The 17,401-nt window shown below is 38.0% G+C and overlaps 1 pseudogene; it reads right to left on the reverse strand.

Moving 5' to 3' along the window:
* Positions 1-13,285, reverse strand: part of LOC149146381 (small ribosomal subunit protein uS7 pseudogene) — a 73,571-nt pseudogene extending 60,286 nt beyond the window's left edge.
* Between the last annotated feature and the right edge of the window lie 4,116 nt (positions 13,286-17,401).

Genomic DNA, 17,401 nt, shown 5'->3' on the forward strand with positions numbered 1-17,401 from the left:
TACTGATCTCAACACCAGAATCTCAGAGTTCATCGAATGGCAGGAAATAGAAGATGGAAGGAAGGCCAATCTGCTTGAAATCGAGGAGACACACAAAGACATTCTTTTCACAGATTGGGATGCGAGAATCAAGCAAGATGAGCTAGCAGTGGCAAGGGTAGCTGGGGTATCGAAGAATATAATCAAGGCGGTGAACCACACTTTGTTTGTCACCAACCTGCTAAAGGAAGGAAACCTAAAAGAAATGCCTGATTTTGGTGCTTTGCATAAACACTAGTAGGAAAATGCATAGGCTCAAAGGAAGGCAATCAAAAAATTGACCAACACCAACTGGGAGTCATATTGGAAATAACTCGTAAAACTGCACAACCAGATCATGATCCTTAACTGCTCACTTCATTCGACTCAGTGGATGTTTCCATCTCTCACCGATGTGATTTTCGTAGGACAGCTTAGGACACATTATGGGGCACCTCCTCAAAGCAAATGAATGGTCGATATATGCGATTTTAAGGACAATATGGAAGACAACAAATCATCATCTTAGTTATGCTCATCAGGCCATTGTTTATTTTTAGAGTTAGTTAACTAGTTAAGAGGAAGGTTGTTTGAAACCTCCTCAAATTTTTGTATAATCTATTTTTGCACATTAGTTAGAATAGTATTTATACTGTTCTCATGCATTCAGAGAAGGGTTCATAATTTTATCAAAAACATTTGCAAAGAATGCACTTTTGTAAGTTTGTGAATGCTTTGGTGAAATTATGGAAAATGATCATTTCTTTTAGATATCAGATTACTTTCCTCTCTTGACGCACTACTGTGTTCTTGGGAGATAATTTGATTTGAAGAAAGGAGTTGATCCATGTCATTAGTTAAATGAGCAAAACTTTTCACATATGGTACTATTATCTTGTATGATTGATTTTGTTTTCTTTTAATCAGTGACAACACTTTACTTTCATGAATTATATGTGAGATTTATTCTTTTTGTTAAGCGTTAATTTCACTATTGTATGATGCCTAGCTGAAATTGTTAATTTTCATATATATATAATTCATAATATAAGTGATATATTTTATAAATTTCTTTGAATAACTATTTAGTCAAAGAAATTATCCTATACGTTATCATCTCTGTTTATAAGTGATTAATCTTTATTACCACATGTTAAGCAGATATCTTTGTAGATCGCATACCAAAAAGAAATACCCGAGTTTATATTAGAATAAGTTAGTTGGAAGATTTGCATGATATAATAGGTTATTTAGATTAACATTAATCTATTGCAAATGCTCATGAACCACCCACTCTCATCTTAAAACCCATACTGGGAAACTGGTCCCATTATCCCCAGTTGGAGCCATCACTTTAAACAGAAAAGGAGTTGTCTTAAGGTCTAGACCGGGTGGTTATCCCCCATGTTGGGGAAATAGAGATCTGAGGCCATTCAACACCTTCCTTCTAAGAGCATCTACAACTTGGTTCTACTTTCCCTTAATTTATCTAATCTCGAAGTCAAACTCACTAAGGGTAGCAAACCATCTAGCTTGCCTAAAATTTAGATTCTCTTGGTCAAACAAGTATCTCAACCCACTGTGATCGCTTATCAATACAAATCTCATGCTAATAATATATGTCTCCACATCTTCAATGTGTGAATAATAGTTTCCATCTCAAGATCATGAGTCGCATAGTTCTGCTCATGATCATTCAACTTCTTGGATTAATAGCACACCACCTGTCCCTCCTGCATAAGGACTCCACCAAGTCCTATTTTACATGTATCTATACACACTACAAAATATTTATCCGGATATGCAATCTTAAGGACTGGAGCATTGGTCAACAATTGTTTTAGCTGCTAAAAAATAGCTGCACATTCTTCTGTCCATTTGAACTTCTTACCTTTCCTCTGCAAGGATGTCATATGATATGCAATGCATGATAAGTTCATGATGAACCTCTTGTTGTAACCTTCCAATCCCATGAATGATCTCAACGCATCCACATTCTTAATGGCCCTTATCTTTTCTAGATCTACTACTATGCCTTCCTTGGAAACAAAATGTCCCAAGTAATGTACCTCTATCTGAAAGAATTTGCAATTGATAATATTGGCATACAATTGATGCTCTCTTAGCAATATCAACACTACTGCTAAATGCTCGACATGATCTTCTTCATTCTTGGAGTATATCAAGATGTCATCATTGAATACAATAACAAATTTATCTAGATAAGGACACAACACACTATTCATCAAACACATAAATGTAGCTTGGGCATTAGTAAAACTGAATGGAACTACAACAAACTCATAATGCCCATACCTGGGCTTGAAGGCAGTCATGTAGATATCCTCTTCCTTGATGCGTACTTGATGGTATCCTGATATCAAGATGATCTTAGAGAACACTGCTTCTCCCTTCAACTGATCAAAAAAATCATCAATCCTCAGCAATGGGTACTTGTTCTTGATTGTCACCTTGTTCAACTACCTGTAATCAATGCACAGTCTGAGAGTACCATATTTCTTCTTTACAAACAACACTCATGCACCCCAAGGTGATACAATTGGCCTAATGTATCCCTTGTCAAGCATATCTTTTAACTATAATTTGACTCTACTAGCTCTGGGGTACTTATCTTGTAAGGTGCCTTTGATGTTGGTGCTACCACTGGCACCAACTCAATAGAGAAATCTATTTCCTTGTGAGGAGGTAACTCTGGAATATCTACTGGAAACACATCCTAATAATGCTGTAATATAGGGTACCTCTTGAATATTTCTTCATCCTCAACATCTTTACCCTTGTCACTAGATATATGCACTACAAACATCACTTAACCTTTTCTGAAATTGCGCTTAGCTTGCATAGCAGTAACCATCCTAACTGATGTAAGCTTCTTCTTTCCCTAAAAAATTATCTTTTACCCATTATCATCTAGGCACTCAATGGCCCTGTCGAAGCAATCCAATTTGGTGCTGTGAAGGTACAACCAGTCGATACCCAAAAGCATGTTATGCGATCCCAATGGTAGTACATTCAAATGTGTTGTTGTAGGCATACCATTTAACTCAAATTCACAAGCTCTTACCCAATGGTGAACTCTCTTCTTTGTACCTGTATCCAACTGTACCAACCAAGATTTTGCATGCACTTGTTTTCTCAAAGAACACTTATCCACCAGGTCAAGATTAATATAACTATAATTAGATCTAGGATCAATCAAAGTAGAGACAACTTGATCACAAAGCATATCATCCATCTCAATGATAGATGCCTAATGATCCGCCCGCCTGTTGTCCACAGGTGCATAAATTCGAGGAATGTTATGACCAACATCCCCAATTGTATGCGCCTCCTGAGCACTAATGATATGGGGTATACCACCCTGATATTGCAGACAATCCCTCTTATGATGATCCTTTCCACATATCCAACACTACAACGCCGCTCTACCATCGCCTCTAGTATGCTGCTCTCGATGTCCCTTCTCAATTGCATTGACTTCTTGTAAGGGATCACATTTTCTTTCTCACCTGTATCTTGAGGTCTTCCCCATTGTTATCACTCCTCCGGATCTCCAAGGATGAGGAAGATTCCAGCTGAGGTAACCATAGACCAATCTTTTGACTTGGTAGCTAGCCCTACCAAGTCGGTAAGGGATCTCTCCAAAGGATCACAGTCCAAAAGGCTTGGATGGATTACAGTTTTAGGCTAGATATAGTAGCTCAGGGTTTTGATTTGATTTTGATTGGGGTAGTCACTGGATGAGTGAATTAGGTCAAAGAGTGAACTAGGTCAAGGCAAAAGAAAAACAAAATTGTAGACATTTGATGGGGCAAGGTAGGAAAGTATTTTAACACTTTGTAGTATTTTGAAGAAATGGTTTAGACTGATGAGGTGCTAAAAATGAAAATCATGAATTCTTTTTAAACTGAAGAAATGAAACAAATTAAGGTGATTTTCCCAAAACAGAGCATAGAAGATGAATTCTGCTTATCACACCTTGAAAATAAAACATATTTAGAAGTGAAATATATCATGGAAGATAAAAAACATTCACACACATGTAACTGAGGAAGAAACATTATCAAAATACCATGCCACGAGAATCCCACCAAAATAGCTGCAACTCATCCAATATATTCCATGCCAAAGTCTGAAACACTAGTACGACATCCAATGGAGTCCAACTTGTAGAATGGCTGAAAAAGTACATGATATAGGGCTCAAAACAACTCCTCCCAGTCTCAGGGGTTGAATCCATGAGAGGAGGAGTAGTTCCACCAAAAACTAAACTGGTAGCTAGAGTGTAGGGTCGTCAAAGTGACTCATCCCTCACTTTTTGGAAACTGATTCATTACATCACAAAAAGAGTTTTCACCTAATGTATTTACCCTAGGTAATAGTAAAAAAATCATTATTATATTTACATCCTTCAATTACATTGGTAAAAACATGATTTTTCAAGGTGAAACTGTCAAAACTGAGAAAATTCACAAAATGATGAAACTCGGAAAATTTGTGTCAAAAGCATAGTGCCACTGTCCTAAGCGTAGTGCCAACTTCAGCTCCACTTTTGATGGGGTTCCTGATTTCCATAGTGAGCCCATGATAGCTCATTGGAAAGCCTGACCTATCTAGTTTCCAGATCTACCTTTAGTTTCCAAAATGGTCAAATTTTGACCCTCCAAAAATTGACCCTTTGACTGCCCAGTTGACCCAAAAAATCTTAGAAAAGTGGTTTTCCTGACTGTATGTGGCCTTTTGAATATAATGGTGGTGGCCATTTTTCATTTGGAGGCCTCTAGGAAAAGTGCAACGCCCTAGCCTCCAAAATAGGGTAGAAACATGAATTTTTGGGTGTTTTTTGACCTTTTGACTGCCCAGTTGACCAAAAAAAGCTTAGCAAAGTGGTTTTCCATTTTGCTTTTTGGCAGTGAGACTGGTGCAAAAATTGCCAAAAATGCAAAAAAATCCAAAATTTTCCAAAATTGCTCAAACTTCTTCAAAATTTGATATGTGGAAGGCTGATGAGGTATGTTAGGAAATGAGTGAAGCCTCAACAAGGATTTCAAGCTTGTCTTCCTTCTTTTGGTTGGCTAGGGTTTCAAGTCTTGTTTTGACCTTTTGGAGCTTGGACCTTGCAATTTGATTTTTCTTGAAGTAATGTTTGGCCATATTTCTTTGTAAGTCATTGTCCCTATTTGACTTCTTCAAGAGCTTCTCAAGATGTTGGTTAATCCTTCCTCCCTTATGTGGCCTTCTCTCTTCCCTCTCTTCTTCCTCCATGAAATCTATGTTTCTCTTCTTCCATAGTGTCTTGGCTAGAAACCCTAGGGAGATGAATTGGGAGTGAAATGTAGGTTTAGGGAGTGGGGAATGGGATGGAAAAAATTAGGGAGATGGGGGAAGGGATTATCAAATTGAGGGAGGTGACAGGGAGGAGAAATGTTGTGGGATTTGGGAGCCTAGGGAATTGAGATACCTAGGTCTTAGGGTTTAGAGGATAAAGGGCTCTGGGCAAAGGGAATGGTAGTGTAGGGTTTAGAGGATAAAGGGCTCTGGGCAAAGGGAATGGTAGTGTAAGGGTAGGGATAGGTTTTCTAGATATGTAGGAAGGGTAGTGAAAGTATTAGGAAGTATATTTGGAATTTGGGAATGAAACTAGGGTTTTTAGCAAGAAAGACACCAAATTTTTATAGAAGATTCAAACACCACTAAAATTTTCCTTTAGGAATGCTAAGAGGTGTAATTAGATGTTATTTACTTTCTAGGAGGTGGAAACAAGACTTTTTTGAAGTTTTGAGAGAATTTGGAGGTGTTTTGGTGCTCTGGGGGCTCATTGGGAAAAAGCGCAATACCTTGTTGAGAAGCACAACACCTGTGTTAAAAAAGGCACAACCACTGCTCTAAGAGCAACACCAACTTCAGCTCCACTTTTGAGGGGGTTCCTGGTGTCCAAATTGAGCTCATGATATCTCGTTGGAAATATCTCTCTCTTTGCTACAAAATGGACCTATAAAGCATTGAAAATGATCAAGTATAGCCCTCAAAAATTAATTCTCCCAAGACGGGTCAAAAAGTGTAGAATGGGGGTGCAAAAATGTAGTGTTATCTTGCAGGAAACTTTTGGAGGCCTTCCTCAATTCCAAATTGAGCTAAGGATATCTCATTGGAAAGATCTTCCAGTCTAGGTTTCATTTGGCTCATCAAGAAAGTCATTTGGAGACTCAAGCTAGGATAAAAAATGATTTTCCCAAGGTCACTCCAGAAACGCAGAAAACCTCTTGTAGCACCTGTATGTTTTACATTTCTCCAAAACCATAACATCTGTGTAAAAATTGAAGGAGGGCTTTCATCCTTGGCCTATGATGGACAAAAACATCTCTCACTATTGTCAAATTCATCTCTGCTTGGTCAAAAACACAATTTGAAGAAACACTGGCCCTATGTGTGGAAAATGATGTGTCCCTTGGAATGAATTCTTTGAAAAATGATGGAGACATAATGTTTATGAGTTGGAATGGCTTCACACTTGCTGAAATGACCTCCATTATGCCTCCCCTTCTCAGATGTCTCTGATTCCATAGCCAACCCTAGCTCAGTGGGAGAGAAAATTAGGGTTTAGTGCTTGTGGAAAATGATGATTTAGGCACCCTTGGGAAAAGACAACTCCCTTTGGGATTCACTCAAATTTTGAAACTTTACCCTTTCACTTGACTATTTCCTTTGAACTTGATCTTTTGATTTTATCTTCTTCGTGGATCTGGAAACATAACGACTTTGAAACTCTTCCTTTTGGCTAATGGAACTTTGAACTTACAACACTTGGAACCATGAGAATTATTACATATTAAAACCATAAAATTACATTTTTGCTTGAATATTCAAATTACAAATTATTTTGCTGATGAAATCTTGTTTATTCTTACTCCTTCACTTGCTGGTCTTTTATGTAGGAAATGGTGTTTTAGTGGACCTCGGAAACCCTAAGACCTAATGGAGACTTTGAGTGGCTATGACCATGATGAAAATGACTGTCATGATGAAGACAAGTCATGACTAATGGTATACTTCAACAAAAGGTGAAATGAGCTAGCAAGGGGTAAATTTATAAAAGGAGTAAAGGAAACCCTAATTCAACCATCAGTGACCAAATTTTGCTTGATGACCTAGTGGAATGACAAAAATTTCAGAATGGGACCCTAATATGATATGAAAAGAGGATTTTGATCACTAATGGAAGTATGCAAATACTAACACTAACACCCACTTTGGTGAACATTTTCCTTTAAATTTATCATTTCCTTTCAAGTCATGCTTAGGCTCAACTTTGCACTTTGACTGCTCATAAGAATGTTTCAGTTTTCAGATGGCATCCTCAACCGATCTAGCCTCATCAAACTCAATCTGGTCTCTGTATGTTACTAACATTCCACTGACAAATCTCTGAACCTTGTCCTTCTCCTCATTGAGGTAAGGCACATATCTCAATAGCTCCATTAACATGCTAGTGTACTCATCATTTGTCATGGAACCCATCTGCAACTCATAAAACTCCTTAGCTCTGTCATCATAGTACCTTTCTGACAAATACTTCTTCTTGAAGAGCCTCTCAAACTCATTCCAAGTCAAGTCATCCTCCCAAATACCTTTAACATTCTTCACATCCTCCCACTAGATATTTACTTTCCCTTTAAGACTAAAAGTGGCTATCTTTTGTTTCATGTTCTTTGTATAAATATGAAATCTGAAGATTTTCTTCAACCCAAGCAACCATGCCTCAACATCTTCTGACTTCTTCATCTTTCCATCGAATGTAGGCAACTTGACTTTCTTAAAATCCTCAGGCAAGTACTCACCCTTCCTGTAAGGATGATGATGATGATGACTACGGTAATGTCTCCTAGAAGAGGAACTAGAATGATGCCCATACATATTAGTCCTCCTATCATGTGTGTCCAATGATCTGCCACCTCTAACTCTGTCTGGATGAAGACCTGCTACCATAGGTGCCATTGGTCTTTTCTTCTTGCTCTTGACTTGTTGGGTGTGTGTTATATTATTTCCATGACTACCCCATGTGCGGGGGGGTGGTAGCCCCCCTGCACAAGGTCCGACGCAGCACCACAGGAATTTTTTTTTAGACCCTATATTACGTGGGTAGACCTACTTATGGTTTTGTGTATGGATTTCACACATGTTTTTAGGCATGATGGTTTTCTGTCCATGGTATTTTGTAGATCTAGTCAAATGAACTGCGGTTATGTTCTAATCCAGGGTTAATGGATTGGGGTTTATGGATGCTTCAGCATGTATATATATGTATTGTAACATTGAAAGGAATAATAAAAAATCAATTTAGTAGTCCCGGTTTTGGGATCAAAGGAAAATCTCTGCGTATATTTGTTTTATGTTTTATGCTCTCGCCATTGTTTATTTTCTATTTTTTTAGAATTCGTATGCACATAATTTCTGTACAGGGTTAAAACCTACATGACTGATCCTCATATGTACTTGTTTATGCAACTTTAAAAAGATTTGAAGGATAGTTGCATTAACCTCTATCCTCTTTTCCTGAGCCCTTGCAAGTCTTTCCTAAGCCTAAGCCAACCTGTCATTATCTAGCTTGCAACTTCTGATTTCAACCCTCAAGCTCCTCAATGTATCTTCCATACCAGGAGAATTCTCATCTCCTTTCTTCCAAACTGATCTGTAAGGAGAGTAACACGAGCTATAGTCTACCATTTTTCTCTCCATCCTTGATTCTCTTCTTCATGAAAGTATATCATGTTAGAAAAACCAAATAGATACCAAAAATTAAATCCATACCTTTTTTTTGTTTAGGGGAGGCTTATCTCGTCTGCAAGATCAGTCCACATTATCATGTACATGTATAAATATAATCATATATGGATATAACATTATAAACATATAACACCATGCATGGCCATACCAACAGTATACCCTGATCCCATTCATGATGACAATGACCTTGACAACATCAGACTTTTCCCACAGAGAGCGCAACCTGCTACGATACCACTCTGTAACTCCCTCATCCCACATCTACCTAAGAAACTAGCCAACCAAGGTAAATATGTGATGAAAGGCCACTATAATTGGATTCAACCTCCTAATTCACCTTAAGGTAGTGGAATCGACAAAAACACACCACACAAGCCTTCCACATCAGCAATAGAACTCCGAGGAGCCATCCCAACGACTCAAGTAACCAACCACTGAGACCAAATAAAGTTTTAGTGCATCAAAACCTTGGACGCTCCCTTTATATGGAGAAGAGTGTGTCTGGGAGGCTCCAGAATCTCCCACAACAAGGGAAAGGGAGCTTCTGGGGACCTTTTTTTCCAGTGTTGTGCCCGTGACTCTGGGATTTGTGCCACTTTTCAAGCCCATAATCTAGGTCACTTCTTAGAAACCATTGTAGCTTTTAGAATCCATAATTTATATGACAAAAAGACTTGCAAGCCAAAAAATGGCTCTAGGACTAGGCTTGACCATCCCCAACCGGGACTGAAATTCTATCAAAAACTTGGCATCAATGCAAACTATAGGACATGAATACAATACAAAGCATAAATGACTGATAACTCATATGAGACTTGACGAGAAGGATCACCACCCTCTTCCCTTAACTATTTTGACATCAATTAGGTCTTTCATCCATTATCCTTTTAGTTACAAGTAAATACATGAAATAATAATGAATATAACCTACCATATAACTATGCTCATAACCAACATTAAACCATGTAAATAACAATGAGATAACAACCATTAAGGCCACATAATAACAAGTACAAAATCAAGTGAACTTAGCTTTTATTAAACATACGCAAGTGCGAACCAGGTTCGAGACTTCCACGTACCACCCGACCATAGACATGGATGAACCAAATATTTCTTTTAGTCTGTCACCCCTGTTCTATATTCCAAGAATGAATGTGGGATCTCATGGATAAACCAATCAAAAAACAACCAAGGGAATTGAGAGGCTAAATCACCTCCAACCTCACCAAACCATGATCTCACCAAAACCGACACCGATAGGGAAAACATCATTTATCCTATTTTCATCCATAGGTTGGGTATGTGAAGTGGGTTCTTCTTCTTCCCTAATAGGTTCTTCAAATATTTTAGGTTGCCCACCTAGAGGGTATTATAACTCCCTTGTAGTCAGTGAGGGAAGTTGACAGTCACCGAAGAAGAGTGAAGGTTGACTGCTTGAGGGTGTGGGGGTGTTTGGTAAGAATTTTCCTTGAGTATCTATACTCCTACAAGGCATGAAATAATTTTTTCTCTTTTTCTTTTATGCTACTTTTTCAAAACTATATGCAAAACAAAAACAATGCTTAAGAAGAAACAACATCTACCTAGACACCCCCTTGACAATGACACCAAAATGTGGCGAGCTTTGGTATTGCACCAAGAGTGATGCAACTCCCAAGGGCTCCTCAACTCTATTTATCTACTCGGGGTTCATATAAACTTCAAGGTGACAATGATATATGCACATTATATGGGATTCCACTCATGCCACCCTCAAATAGGACAATTGATCAATAGTGCTCCAAGGCCATTCCTCATTGACACAGGGAAAACCTGCGATATCCACAGTATGCATATAAAATGCATAATCTAATCTATCCCAGAAATTTCAATGACTTGCCTAGTCAAATATTCATAAGTTAAGGTTTAAGTCCCCTTAATTAAATCCCATGCGCAATGAGTTAATAACTAACCCCAGTATGATCCTTAGTTAATCCTGGTTCGCAGAACCTTGTAACTCGACCCTTCAACCTTTATACCATACTTTGGTTAATTGTATAACCATGCATGTTAACCAAAGCCCCCCTCTACGTGCCAACTCATCATATGTCGCAATCGCGGAGTTTCAATGGACTCAATAGAATATGCATTCAGAACTCCCGATTTGCGATAAGCGATTGCACTTTCCACCGTTGATTTCATCCATTAGATCAACGGCCATCGCAATATCGCATCACACGACTTCATCGCATTCCTAAGTCTCCTCCTCTCACATGCAATATGTGATAACACAACCAGACTTCAAATAAAATAAAACTACACCTATAACCTTCTTGGGTTCGCTCTACCCAAGCCTTATCACTCAATCTCCACTATCGATCTTACCTTCAATCTGACAGTTGATGTCTTCCCCGATCAACAGAGTTGCTCGGTGATCCTACGCTGTAGATCAAAACCCATTTGATCCGATGGTCTGCGGCCCTTCAACTAGCACGTGAGTTAATTATAGGCTTAATACCATAGTTGACTGTGACGTAAGTGTTGACTTTTGTGATCGATGACTAAGATCAATTGCGGGCCTTCAACCACGATTTAGGCATCCTGTACTCTCCTACCCCGCTCCGATTGCTAATCACCATCGATCTACTAGATCTGTCGATCTGACAGTCCAGATCGATTCTCGCCTTTCACCTTCCGCAAATACTTGGATTTAATCTTCATCGTTCATTTATTTCTCTTATGTTGTGACTTAATCTTGGTCACCCATCGGCTTCAGACTCGTTCGTTGATCTTTAGATCCAACCACTCTTGTATGTTGTTACCGCACTTCCTTTGTCCTTCTCTTTCCTTGGTTTTTATGCCATTCCTTCAATGTTCTTCTGTGGTTTCAATTTCTTAAGGGTTCTGGTCCTTCGCTGTTCTTCCAAATAACTCTGTCCTTAACTTAGCTTCGCTCATGCCTTTATGCTCCCTTCACCTTACTGTAACATTAAGGGCTTCCTCCTATACTGTCGGTGTGTACAAAGCCATAACACCTCTATGTTATTCTTCTCTATATTCCACCTCTGATTCTACACATGCAACTTCTGTTACATAGAACTTACTTCTAGTTCACACATAGATTACAACTAAATTACTCCTTACACACACAAACTCAGGATTGAGTTGTTTGTATTAATAAACAAGGATTTACACAGTTTATTCTCTCAAGCCTGATTTCCAATATCAATGGCCTCTGTTTCACAATCTGCTGGTAGGCTTACAATCAAACTCTTCACACTCTAACTCCTAACTAACCAGCTAACCCCTGAGTATTCCTTTTAGGCTTACATTTATAAAAAAAGATTCTACAAAAAATTCTTGGTTTAGATCCATAATATTCTCAAAAAAATCCTAAAGTCTCTTCCTTATTTCTAAGGATCCTCTCTAATCCACAAAATCATGAACTAACTCCTAATATGAGATTTACAGTTAATTCTCAAATCTCTCAATCTCTCAACTATCCTGATTCTCTCATGTTCTCCTACATTCGAGAATATTTACTAACATGCCTCACTATACTTAATTAAATCCCTATTCTAGCTTCTCTCATTAAAATCACTCAAAACCTTAATAATTACATTAATTCAAAACATAGGAAACCAACTTCCTTAAAAACACAAGACCCCCCTATGTCTACTAAGATACAATGATATTATTGAGATGAATGCTCCTGCATCTGACTCTCAAGGTTGAAAATAATCATGATCTCTTGATCATGTGCTTCTAATTTGTGTCCTCCTGGATCCCATACTTTGTTTTGTAGTCTGTACTTGGTTGATGTTGTTGTCTGTTGTTGTTCTCCAGGTCTCCACACTTTATGATGCATTGCCCCACTAGCTATGCTTTCATAGTCTGCTGCTGTCTTTTTCTTGTTGCTACTTTGCTTCATTTATGTTGTCTTCTCCCTTTGAGACTCTTTTCTCATCAAATCCATCATCAATTCAATTTCTATGTCCAACTCACTTCTTTTCTGGACATTTTCCTCTTCCTTTCTTGCATATCCTTTGCAATCTTCATCAGGTTCTTTCTTCCCTACTGGTGCTTTTAGCCATTTCTCCAGTAGCTCCAATTCTGTCTCCCATTCACTGATCCTTTGATGAGAGTTTAGTCCTTCTTCTTTATTGACTACCTCAACAGCTTCCCTGGTTATCTCCACTGTGCCTATCATCATGATGGAATGATTATCCTTTACTATTTTTTCAGCTAACATAGTCTCTTCTTTAAATTTGCTTTTAATCTTTTGCTGGCTACCTTTACTTAGTAGTTGTTGGTTCCTTACGGCCACCCTTACATCCTTACCTTGCTTCTGAACTTCCATTTCATCTCCAAATAAATTTTGTTCAATTTCTTCGATCACAGCTTCACACTCATTCATTCTATGAATTGTTCCTGCAAACAAACTATTGGTTTGTGAACCAAAACACTCTTCTGCCTCCATGTCTTTTAAAGACCCTTTTCTACTATTGAGTACTGTTGTAACCACTTCTTTTCTATTTCCATTTCCTCCTAGCAACTTCTCTAGCAATTCAGTTTCCTCCTTACATTTAGCAAGTGTCTTATCACGATGCTCTTAATTTCCAACTTCATCCTTTACATGGTCACTATTGTCCAACTATTCAATCGGTCTGCCTTCCATAGACAATTCTATCTGCTTAATCTCCACAGAAATAAGTTCCTGTTCAACACTTATAATCCCTGTATTCACACAAAAATTGTTAGTTTGAAAAATTTATAGATCAACAATCTCAACTAACGTTTCACATATCAGCTTTTCAAGCTGATCTTCATCTCCTTCTTCCACAAGGAATTGTTCTTGTTTTGTAACAGTTCCAAATATCAATTCATCAATAATTTCTTTCTACTGCAACAATTAAATATTTTCCCCATTTAAGAGGCATTCTTCATCATACTCTGCTCTAGAATACTTATACTCTTCATCCTCTATCAGTACTCCAGTATGCTGACCCAAGTTCTCCTCTGAACTCTGGTATTTTTTATCAAGTTTTATGACAACTTCATAAGGCTTCCAATCCTCTACAAAACCTACACTCACAAAACAATCATTATAATTAAAAACGTAAGACCTCAGTGTCTCTTCTTCCTTTTGGCAACACTTTAGTATGATTCTATGAACTATCCCAATTGTTCACTGATCTCCATTCTTCATCTTCACCCATAACTTCACCCTGTTCTGTTTCACAAATGGAAACTTCCGTTTCCAACTCAGCTTCTCTGAGTTCTCCCATCAACCACTTTACTTTCCTCTGTTGTATCCTTCTCTGTAGTTTGTGCCACTTTATTGGCTTCTTCTTTAATACCCAACCTAATCTCTGGTTTTCCTCCAATATCCTTCTTAATGCATCAAGTTGTTCTTTTATCTCCGCAACTTCATTTTCAAGCTCCTCTTGACTCATTCTCTTGCCATTTTCCTTTGCGTCCTCCTTCTTCACTTTTCTTCTGCTATGGTCTTCCTCAAAACCTCTGCTATGACTACCAGTAGTCATTTTCTCCTCCAACTCTATGAGTTCCTCACTCACTCACTATGAGCTGCATTAAAGCCTTTGCAACAACAAGTCCTCCTTGCTGCCACTTACCTCACCAAGCTTTCCTCTATACTTGGTATTTTGGAAAGCCCTTGGTTCTCTATCCCTCGAACCTCTTTTGAGCACTTCCCTTTGCTCCTTCTAGGCTTCAACTCATCTACATCTTCTAAGAACACAACTGTCCTCTTGTATTTCAATCACAATGAAATACTTGGTTCTAACCACCTCTTCTTTCACTTAGAAAGTCTTATCAACTTCCTTCATTACTTAGCAATTCTACCCACATCCTCTGTGGAATTTCCCTTATGATCTTCTTGTGAGTTGCAAAAATACCTCAAGTCTCCTTCTTGCTACATATGCCTCACTAAGCTTCTCTCCTCTGAGCTTAGTGTTTTAGCATCTCTATGGTTCTTTCCTCTGGAACCAATTGAGCACTCCTTGCTCTAGGTTGTTGCAATCTTCTCACCTTCTTTTGCTGTTACCTATGTATCAATATAAAGACCACACACTATCCAATCTTCAAATCAAATTAAAATAAAAACATACCATCTCACCTTCAAGACTTCTACACGATCTTGTTCTACCATTCACCTGCACTTTGAATGGATTGTCCTCTGTTCCCTTGCATATGCAATTCTCCCAATATTCTGCTATACTTTATCTCTGTGTGCTTATTGTTTGTCAGATTAGAATATGATCTCCTCTTGCCTGCTTTCATCACCATTCACCTATATACACACCTCCAAAACATAACTCTGTTCTAAATTCTTTTCAAAGAAATTTTCACACAGAATTTCTTTATGCTTTAATATCAAATGTTTCAGCCACAATTCTGCTTTGATACCAAAATGACGTAGGAAAAACCTGCGATACCCATAGTATGCATATAAAATGCATAATCTCGTCTATCCCAGGAATTTCAATGACCTGCCTAGTCAAATCTTCATAAGTTAAGGTTTAAGGCCCCTTAATTAAATCTTATGCGGAACGAGATAATAACTAACCCCATTCTAATCCTTAGTTAATCCTGGTTCGCGGAACCTTGTAACTCAACCCTTCAACCTTTCTACCATACTTTGGTTAATTCTATAACCGTGCATGTTAACCAAAGCCCCCCTCTACGTTCCAACTCATCAAATGTTGCAATCGCGGAGTTTCAAAGGACTCAATAGAATATGCATTCAGAACTCCCGATTTGTGACATGCAATTGCACTTTCCATCGTTGATTTCATCCATCAGATCAATGGTTGTCGCAATATCGCATCACATGACTTCATCTCATTCCTAAGACTCATACTCTCGCATGTGATATGCGATAACACATCCAGACTTCAAATAAAATAAAACCGTGCTTATAACCTTCTTGGGTCCGCTTTGCCCAAGCCTTATCGCTCAATCTCCACCGTCGATCTTACCTTCAATCTGACGGTTGATGTATTCCACGATCAACAGGGTTGCTCAGTGATCCTACGACGTAGGTCAAAACTCATTTGATCCGACGGTCTGCTGCCCTTCAACTAGCACGTGGATTAATTACAGGCTTAATACCGTAGTTGACTTTGGCGTAAGCATTGAATTTTGCGATCGATAACTAAGATCAATTAAGGGCCTTCAACGACAATTTACGCATCCCGTACTTTCCTACCCCGCTCTGATTGCTAATCACCGTCGATCTACCAGATCTGTCAATCTTAAGGTCTAGATCGATTCCCGCCTTTCACCTTCCGCAAGTACTTGGATTTAATCTCTGTTGTTCATTTCTTTCTCTTATGTTGTACAACTTAATCTTGGTTGCCCATCGCCTTTAGACTCATTCGTTGATATTTATATCCAACGACTCCTGTGCGTCATTACCTCACTTCATTCGTCCTTTTCTTTCCTTTTTTTTTATGCCATTCCTTCAATGTTCTTCTGTGGTTTTGCTTTCTTCAGGGTTCTGGTCCTTCACTGTTCTGCCACATAACTCTCTCCTTAACTTAGCTCCTCCCGTGCCTTTATGCTTCCTTCACCTTCATTGTAACATTAAGGGCTTCCTCCTATACTGTTGGTGTGTACAAAGCCATAACACCTCTCTGTATTCCGCCTCTAATTCTACACATGCAACTTTTGATACATAGAACTTTCTTCTAGTTCACACACAGATTACAATTAAATTACTCCTTACACACACATAAACTTAGAATTGAGTTGTTTGTATTAATAAACAAGTATTTACACAATTTCTCCTCTCAGGCATGATTTCCAATATCAGTGGCCTCTGTTTCACAATTTTCTCGTAGGCTTATAATCAAACTCTTCACACTCTAACTCCTAACTAACTAGATAACCCTTGACTATGCCTTTTAGGCTTACATTTATACAAAAGAATTCTACAACCAATTCCTGGTTTAGATCCATAATCTTCTCAACAAAATCCTAAAGTCTCTTCCTTATCTCTAAGGATCCTCTCTAATCCACAAAATCATGAGCTAACTCCTAATCTAAGATTTAAAATTAATTCTCAAATATCTCAATATCTCAACTATCTTGATTCTATGATGTTCTCCTACATTTGAGAATATTTACTAATATGCCTCACTATACTTAATTAAATCCATATTCTAGCTTCTCTCATTAAAATCACTCAAAACCTTAATAATTACATTAATTCAAAACATAGGAAACCAACTTCCTTGAAAACACAAAACCCCCTATGTATACAACGATACAATGATATTATTGAGCTGAATTCTCCTGCATCACTCCTACTGAATTAGAATGAAAACTAGCTAATGGAGGTGAAATTTAGAAGCTACCTCTAACTATGAAAAGGGAAATGATATTAACTTCAACTTACAAATGCTATTGAATCAATTCATGAAAAGACAAGAGCTACACTACTTGCAGAAATGAAGCTACGTTATCTTGAAATCAAATATCTACGTATCAAATCTACTTGTAGAAAAGAAGCTAACCTACCAACTCATAACTCAAGATTATATGTATCATCTATTCATATCAATCAATGTTA

This window comes from Pinus tabuliformis, chromosome X (genome assembly GCF_031772625.1).
Source record: "Pinus tabuliformis cultivar Carrire ecotype Pingquan chromosome X, CPIR1, whole genome shotgun sequence".
Classification (NCBI taxonomy): Eukaryota; Viridiplantae; Streptophyta; class Pinopsida; order Pinales; family Pinaceae; genus Pinus; species Pinus tabuliformis.